This window comes from Planococcus citri, chromosome 1, assembly GCF_950023065.1.
Source record: "Planococcus citri chromosome 1, ihPlaCitr1.1, whole genome shotgun sequence".
NCBI lineage: Eukaryota > Metazoa > Arthropoda > Insecta > Hemiptera > Pseudococcidae > Planococcus > Planococcus citri.
Genome location: NC_088677.1, coordinates 1,997,471 through 2,007,105, shown reverse-complemented (window position 1 = coordinate 2,007,105; position 9,635 = coordinate 1,997,471). Strand labels below are relative to the sequence as shown.

The 9,635-nt window shown below is 34.1% G+C and overlaps 1 long non-coding RNA gene across 1 annotated transcript; it reads left to right on the top strand.

Moving 5' to 3' along the window:
* The first annotated feature begins 1,391 nt into the window (after window positions 1-1,391).
* LOC135844409 (uncharacterized) lies at window positions 1,392-9,223 on the top strand. The gene is made up of 2 exons (XR_010558520.1): window positions 1,392-7,798; window positions 8,423-9,223. It is a non-coding gene; the product is annotated as an uncharacterized LOC135844409 (long non-coding RNA).
* The last annotated feature ends 412 nt before the right edge of the window (window positions 9,224-9,635 follow it).

The following is a 9,635-nucleotide window of genomic DNA, read 5'->3' as shown; positions in this document are numbered from 1 at the left end:
AACAGGCTAAACTTTGCAGAGGCGTAGATCACAGGATACAAAATTGTAGAGAATTTAATTCTCTTTGAGATCACTCTCATCAGATTTTCACTAGAACGCACGGTTCGTCTGCTGTATGCGAAAAACTAAGAAATAGAAAGTCTGTATTTTAGAACAAATTCAAAACAAGTTCAAAACAACAACAAAATACAATTGAACCAATAAAGACATCTAATACTTAAATGAAACTGAATCGCGAAAATTTTTATGCCGTGATGAAGTAGGGGTAGTACCTCAAGTCACCTTTAGTGGCACTTCGCCAGATAGAAACCTCTAGGCGCTAGAGCAAGTTTTCTAACTTACCCCGAATTCCAACTTCCCCCGGTGCACCTTATAAAAAAAAAATCCTGCAGAATTTTATATGATCTTATTGTAAAAAGTAAATATGTATAATGAATGTCTATGATCCATACCTACGTGAATTTTATGCATTCACGGCCAACTTTTAGGCATTTTCCAGGGTAAATTTCCTTTTGGTCCTTGGTACACAACCCATTGTACCATGGACCAAAAAAAAGTGACTTTTTCAAAAAATTCTGGAAGGGAGGGGAATGAGTTTTGAACAAATGTGAATATCTCGTTTTTTTTGTAAAAGACCATTCTGATGTACCCTATTCACATTTTCAAAAATAGTTAATGGGTGGAGTCAATTCCCAAAAAACGAAAAATTGGTCCCTGTTACAACAAGTTCCCCTACTCATTATTCAGGTATTCTATAAATGAAAACAATGTGACCAGCGAAATTTTGTTGTGATTTTCAAAGTGGAAATCCAAAAATTTTGCATTCAAAGTTTTTCATTGGTGGTGCAGTGCAAATATCAAAATGTAATTTTGAAAATAGATGAAGAAAAAAATATTTTTGGCAAGTTCATCAGCTTTCTAATGAATATTTGTACCTTTTTCTACATGTTAAGCTCATAGACGATCCATTCTACTCATTTTTTCATGCTAAATTTTTTCTTCAAAGTTGAACATAGGGGTGTTACCTATTTCAATATCTATTATTGATTTCCGATACATTTTTTTGTATTTCTCACAATTTTATTTTTTTGTTTTTAAAATTTGAAAATACATTTTTATTGGGGTTAAAATTTACTTTTGCGGATAATTTTGGTGAAAGGGTATACATTTTTCATCGTAGATTTCAATAATTGCATTAAAAAATGGGGTTATCACAAAGTTTTAGATTTAAAATTGAAATCACTTTTTCAAAATTTGAAAATGCATTTTGATTGGGGTTAAAATTCACTTTCGTGGAGAATTTTTCATCATAGATTTCAATAACTTGATTCAAAATTGGTTTTATTGCAAAATTTTATATTTAAAATTGTAAACAAATGTTGCATTTTTTTCACTTTTTCAAAATTGTTGGTGAAAGGGGAAAAAATTTTTTATCGTAGATTTCAATAATTGTACTCAAAATTGGTTATATCGCCAAATTCGGCATTTAAAATTTAAGAAAAAATGTTGGCATTGTTAGGCACCCAGTTCAGTTCCTAATAACGCCAAAACGGTGACCTCACTTTGAACTGTTATAGCTCGAAGGAAAAAGATTATAAAAATTCAAACATTCACTCAAAATATACCTTCATGTATCCTTTATCGCCTACACGAATCTGAATGGGAATAAGTTTAATTGTGACTGAGTAATTCCAATTTTTCGAGTGCATGGCGTTAATAGGGCACATTACCTCATAACAAACCTTGAATGAGAATACTTCATAAAATCGTGGTTTCTGTATGAAAACAACACATTATTAAATCATTCGATGAGAAATTTAATTTTATTTAACCAAAGTCCTCATCACGCAAAATTTACGTACCTGGGTAATTCTCAGAAAAAAGGTCAATTTTGATGTGCATAATTTTGAAAAATAAAAATCATTTTTTTGGAAAATTTCAAGTGGGAATCATTTGTATAGGTGTCCCAGATCCCTGTTCTAGTGTTGGCCTCAATTCAATCCCCCCCCCCACTGTGGACCCCGGCCCCCCTAAAACAGCGATAATTAGGATTCGACCCTCATCGATGTGTAATATGTCGATTGATATGTTTTCGAGGTCGTAGAATTCGAATCTGGAGTTATTTTTTATGTAGAGGTGGAGGGGGAGGCGTGGGGAGGGGGAAAATGTCAAATTTTGCGTATATTATCGTGTAATATGTCATTATGTTTTTCAGGCCGCAAAGTTCGAATCTGGACTTATTTTTATGGTAGGGGTAGAGGTGAGGTGTGGGGAGGGAGAAAATGTCAAATTTTGCTTGTTTTATCGTGTAATATGTCGACTAGCGCGATAAAAGTACAGCTGTCTGAAATTTGGCCAAGTCGAAGGACAAATGGGCGCTGGACAAGCCGAAGGACAATCTCAACGTTTTTTCGTTTCTAGCCTTAGCTACTGGACATTATTCGATTTTTAACACGTAATAAATGTGTACTTATCATGTAGAATAACTTCCCTTTCTCAATTATCGTTTTTGGCGGGTTCATCAGGGTAAATAAAAAGGCAAGCCGAAGGACGCCAATTTTGCGAAATATCATATTTTCAGAGACAAGTACGATCAGAACGAGCCATTGCGTAGGTTATGAGAATAACATTGCGGGGTAACATTTTTATGAAGACAGTGAACCAGTGCAGCCACTCACCAGAAAAAAATATTGGATTGGGAAGCTACCAAAAATAATTGAAAATTGCTCTAAAATTTGCGCAAAAAGTGTGTGACAGTTTTCAAATGTGAAATGTCAGCTTCCTATGGACTTATTCCAATTGCAATTTGCACAATAATGGACCTTCGTGTTCTATGATAATGAGAACGTGCCAATTTTTCCCCAAAAAAATGAAGTTCATGACACTTTATAACATTTATTTTCAAAAACATGGTGTGTGACAGCCAAGTCGAAGGACATTTGGGGTATAAAATCGAATGTACACCAATGAAAGGAGGGACTAAAAATTTCAATACCATATGCGAAATGTGTGGGGGATGATCCTTGAATGGACCAAAAAAAAAAAAAAAAATTCATGCTAAAACCTTTGAGAAATTTGCCATGTACACCAATTATACCTTTTTCTGAGAATTACCCACTTACATTCGCTAATTTCCACTAAAAAGTTGAAAAACAGAATTTCTCCCATGATGGTAGGTACCTACCTAACCAAAAATGTTGAAATGAAAACTTGAAAAAAAAACCGGTGGGATGTATCTAGTGCTATGACGTTATCAATAAGAAGTTTTCAATTCTGGGACAGTGGCAATAAATGGTTTTGAACGACTTGTAGCCTATATTTTCTACATAAAGTTGTGCAATACTGTAAATTATTTCTCATCGTTTCTTTTGATTGGTTCACTTTACTGAACGTATTGTTTTTCTATCGAGTATGTGTTAAGTTCTTATGTTGTACTTTTTTCTTTGTTAAAATGTTGTACTTAAGTTTTTTTTTGCTCTTGGGTAACTTATGGAATTTATGAAATTCCTACCTAACATTTAAATACGGAAAAATTTGAGCAGGCTACTTCATTCTATGCAAGTGAAATTGAGAACTCAACACTCCTCGATCGTGACAATCGTATAACTAGATTCTGACTCTTGGTTATTAATGCCTTTTTGCATAGGCACCTTACCTATATTGTTTCAAAAACAGAAGAAATGCGCGAATCCGAAAAATGGCCAAGAAAGAAATGAAGCTTGGTTCTTGGTTTGCGTTAATATTACTTAGTGTGAGTCCTTGTTCAAAATGTGGATTTTTTTTTGCATGATGTTTTCATCGGATTAACTAAAAATGATTAAGAGGTTGTAGAGTGCCCTAAATGTTGTGAATCAACTCATAAACTGTTTTTTAATAAGTTTCAATTGGTTTTTCTTTGATTAGAATACCGCATTGTCGACGTTAGGTACCTATAATTAATATGCTGTCCAGAACATAACACCCTCCTGTCCTGAACATGGCACCCAAGCACCGCCAGTTTTGTATTTAGGTAGTTGCAAAAAATAAGTATATGATGTGTATACCACCAAAAGGAATCTTTTACCGCACTTGATCCATTTTTTGCACATTACTGGGAGTCAAAAATCGAATTTGAAATTTTTTGTCCAGAACATCCTCCCTCTGTCCTACATTAGCAACTGCTGTGTACTCTATATTTTCAACAAGCGATTAAGTCGACTGCAGGTGAGTATCAAGTCATTCTGTAGCCTCCAGCGTTTTTTTTTTTTTGAAATTCCAGTTTCCCAAAAAACGCCATTAACACTTCAAATTATCTGAAACTGGTACGCTTGAGGTTGGTGCTTGTTAGTAACCCTCTTCACCGATTAGGCTTTTGTCATTTTTTCAGAATAGGTCTATTTCCAGTTCGGAACCATAGTTTATTTCTCCAGAGAATTCATATTTGAAAATTTGAAAAATTCACCTTTCCTCTGTCGTTTGGCACGTGAAAGCTGAAATTCAGTTTACACCTTATTTCTGACATCTCGAGACCGCATTAGCACACTTCTTGTGATTGGGGCTTTATATATATGTAGTACCCCGCTTGACCAATTACACTCCAAAATGAATGGTTCTGTACCAGAACACACCGATTTTGGATAAATGGCGTGAGGAGGGAAGAATCTCCTCCTTAAAATTCACGTAAATTTGCTTATTTCCACGGAAAAGTCCAAAAAGAATTTATCTGCCTAGATATACCTACCTTACCAAAAACTTTGAAATGAAAATTCTGAAAAAAAAAAACAATGGGATGTAATGCTTTGACGTCATCAATAAGAAGTTTCCAATTCTGGCGCAATGTGGTTTCGAATATTGTGTTTCCACATAAAGTCTCGTAATGAATTATTTCTCATCGATTCTTTCAATTGGTTCAATTGGTTCATTTTACTGAACGTATTGTTTTTTTTATCGAGTGGGTATTTGTTCTGTTCAGTACCCATGTTGTAATTTTTCTCTTTGTTAAAATGACAGGGGTGCTGTGTAGATGAATTTTTGAAAAGTAACTCGTCAAATTGATTTTTTCGGGGGGGGGGGGTGGAAAATTTTTCCCTTCTCCTCGAAAAAGTCATTCTTGTCTCTTACATCGCATGAACAGCTAATTACACGTTATTTTTAAAAAAATTTCTCGTGAACCATTGATTTTTACTCTTTGAAATACAAGTATTCAAAATTCATTTCCTCTAATCAAAATAAGAGGAGAGAAAAATATTGACTTCTCCCATCTTAATACTGTTGTTTTACTCTTGAAGATTGAACAATTTAGAATTTTCAAAAGCATCAGCCAGCGCTTCGCGCGGGCTTTTATGGTATTAGATATGCTCTTCCAAAGACAAAAAATTTTGAAGCCATGAAAACAAAGTTTATACCTACATCATCAGGAATGGTACCTACATATTAGTTCGCACTTTGCACCTCATACTAATACTACATAGGTATTTCAAAGCTTTTGCCCCGCCTCGCTTGAGCTTGATCATTCTCTGGCCGAAGTTGGAGAGTAGAAAAATTGACTCCTCGCATCAAAAATAATGCTGTTTTACTTCTGAGGAATTGTGAATTTTTGAAAGCTTCGCTTGTACTCTTATTTTTAAAAATAATAGATAATGTAAGTAAGTACTTACGTAATTTTTGAAAATTTTGAAGCTATGAAAATTAACTTTTGAATAAGAAATGACTTTGTTTTACATTTTGAATTAGGTATCAATTTTTCACAGCTTTCGCCCTTGCTTTGCTCGGGCAGATTTGAATTCTGCTGCGCAAACTTTCAAACATTTCCTAGAATGGAAAAATTAACCCAAGAAATTTTAAAAACATTTATACTCCATTAATGAAAAATTTCAATTTTCAATTACACTTAATATACCTAGACATTACGTGACAGCGGCTTCAAAGTACAATGATGTTGGGAGGGCATGAAAATATGTGGGGGTTATCTTATAAAAGTACACACTAAATAGCTAAGTTGTTGGGAAATTTGCGATGTTGGGGTTGGCATTTTCAAGATTTTTTCCCCTCCTACTAAAATTGGTTTGCTTCACCACTGGGAAATGGACATACTTATCGCACCTTGGTCCTTGAGAGTATTAAGGTTACATCTCAAAAAAAAATAGATTTTTGACATTTTTGCATTTTTGGGGTTTGTATGGCCCCCTTCAACCAAAAATAACACTTTGAGTTGGGTACATTATCTAGATCTTGTAAAAACGCAAATGGTCTAACTCAAAAGCTCAACAATATTGCAAGTTGTTTGGAGTTATAAGGGTACATCTCAAAAAACTCCGCCTTTTTTGAGTACCTAAATTTTCGTATGTACAAAGTGATAAAAAACAGTTTTGATTGTTTTGAATGTTTGTCAGATAGAAATAAATGTAGTCACTAGAAGTGTATTTTTTATTGGTTTGTACCAAATGGAAAAAAATTAAATTCATCTCTTTTCAGAAAAATGAATTTGCTCATACTATAATGAAATTTTAGTTTTTCGGGAAAAACTCAAAATCTGAGCACTATAGAAAAAAACTAACGATATTATGTCAATTGGAAATTTAATTCTCTACCGGACAGGTAAAGTGGTGCGCGCGTTGAATTGCTTAACGAAATATGAAATAGGTATTAGGTATGCAATAATCGCGATCTCCGGCACCGGCCGCAGGCACTTACATCATATTGCACAGTCGTGGGAAATATTAAGATTGGAAATATCGGCGGCTTGGTTATTTGCGTCATATGCTGTGAAATTATTTTTCTCCAAGCAATTCCAATCCGCTTATAAATAAATGAAGTCGAGATTGAAATTTATCTAGTTGTTTGTTAGACGGTGCACGGTGCGCGAGTAAAAAGGTGCTTCATTTTCACGCCACAACAACGATGCAAACAATCGCCATTGTTTTAATCATCTCGGTCCAGGGTTGTTAAATTACCGTAATTTATTCGCTGGTAAAATACGGCGGTAAAATACGGTAAAATACGGTATTTTACCGTATTTTACCATCTTGAATAATGTAATGAACTTATAGTGTTCAACCCTTCAAAGGTTCAAACTTATAAAATTGTGTATTATTATATGATGGGTGGAAATTTCAGTAATTTTCTGCTTGAAATTTGAAAACAATATGAAACTATGAAGGGGTTAAAAATTACATTAACAACACTTAAAAAACCTTGAAGTTACTGAAAATTACTAAAAATAAAAACTAAAAAGTGATGAAAGATGGCCAATGGGGAAAAATTAATTGTATAACCATTAACCAATAACCATAAAACTGGAAAGCAATAAAGCATGGATTAAAATTATAATTAAAAATTAAAATCATTCAAAATTGTCAACAAATCAAAAATTGACCAATTTGGTTATTTTAATGATTGAAATAACCAAAATTTAATGATTTTGAACTTTGAAGCACATTTTATTTTAATGACATTTCAATTGATTTCAACATGTTTTCACGATATGATGCCATTTGCCATTTTTTTTTAAGTTTTTGACCAATTGTGAATAATTTTCTGGGAATTGTTTGGTAATTTTCAAGACATTTTTCTGTTTATAAGTAACATGCATCAATTATCATTAGCATTTATGCAAATTAATTGTAAATTTTGATGCCAATCATCTTCAGCTGTTGATTCATCCTTTCAACTTTCAAATAATGTGGCAAAAAATGCTTTTTGGTAATTTACGGTAAAATACGGTAATAAACTTTTGGTAAAATACCGTAAAATACCGTAAAATACCGCCGTAATTTACCGACATAAATTACCTTACAACCCTGTCTCGGTCAGCTCACAGGTATGTACCTACCTAAGCTTTGTTCTTTTTGCATTTATTTTTTACACTAGTGTAGCTTGGTGTATTACACTGGAGTAGGTGGTGTACTCCACTCATGCACCACTCACACCAGTGTATGTGGTGGTGTAACATTTATTTGGTGATGTTTTTTTCATCCCATTTTTGTTATCATCATCACTTCCGATAGTTTGTAAATAGAATGAAATGAGCTTTTTTACAATTTCACTCTCCATTTACAACTTTTCTTCAATAAATTAATTCACATTTGAACGCAAACGCAAACAATTATCATCAACAATCAATTCAATTTCAGTGTGCATGGTGTACACCATCTACTCCTCCTCCAGAGCAGAAGTAGATGGTGTATGCACCAACTACACCAATGCATTACACCAGAGTACACCCGACTGAATAGAACACAAACTTGCCTGCACTAATGTAAAAAAAAATGAAAAGAACAAAAATCCTACACTTTCTACACCAGTGTACACTAGTGCAGTAAATTTGTGCGAAAAGAACAAAGCTCTAGTTACTTGATTCGTAGTAGCAAATTAATTACTTTGTTGTGTACGCAGTTTTTACTAATCAAATTCATGTTTTTTTTCAAATATTTACAAACATCAGCGCGCTGTACTTCCAAACCAACAGGAAGGACAACGTGTACTCGAGGATAAAATTATTTCCTCTAGCCGAGCAACGGATCCTTCGAACAGGAACAATTACAAAGATGAAGTACCTGAACACATCATAATTGGAACTAATGGCGTTGTAGAGCTCGATGGGGTGTTTAAAGCGAATGATGACCAATTCAGAGCTGGCAAACTGGAGTTATTTATCAGTCAGAAGGAAATTCGCATCAATGATATAACGATTCTTCGGAGAACTCCTACTGATTCGCGTATTATCCACAATGGCCATCTCTCCTTCTATACGAATTATTTTAAAATTCAGACATTTAAAAGCGGTCTAACTTTGTATGAAGATGACAAAGTAAAAATTACGCTTACAATTCCTGCCGCGAGTGTTTTGTTTAAGGGAGTACCTGAACACATCATAAAAGGAACTAATGGCGTTATAGAGCTCGATGGGGTGTTTAAAGCGAATGATGACAAATTCAGAGCTGGCAAAGTGGAGTTATTTATCAGTCAGAAGGAAATTCGCATCAATGATATATTTATTCTTGGGAGAACTCCTATTGATCCGCTTATTAACGACAGCACGACTCTCACCTCCGATACGTATAATTTTAAAATTCAGACATTTAAAAACGGTCACACTTTGTATGAAGATGATACCTAAAGTAAATATGACGATTCCATTTCCTCCCACCGCGAGTGTTATCCTTAACTAACGCTGAATAAATTTCGAATGTTAGCAATGTTTTGAATGCATTCAAACTGTCGAATAAATTCATGTTGTCACAATGAGCACGTAGTTTTATTGGGACCTAAGACCTAAACTCTTGGGATAAGGGATAGGTACTCGCGACTGGCTTAGTTTTGAAATTTTTTCAGTGTTTGCAGAGAGGGAAGAAGATGTTACCCCACCCACACCTTACATTACAACTTATTGATTCCAACAGCCGATGTTTTTTTAACGAATTCCTTCAAATTTTGGAAAATAATGGAAATCAACTCTTACCTCACATAAAGGCCTCATAAATGTAGATATTACCAACTTTGTAGATGAATTAGGCGAAGCTTTAAAAGTTCAAAGTTGAGTGTTTTAAAAGCTCAATTTTCAAATGTTTGACAAAAAGTGGTTCTACATTGATTTAAAAATTCTGAGGAAATTCAGAAAGCATTCATTCTAATGATATTCACAGCTATGAACTTTT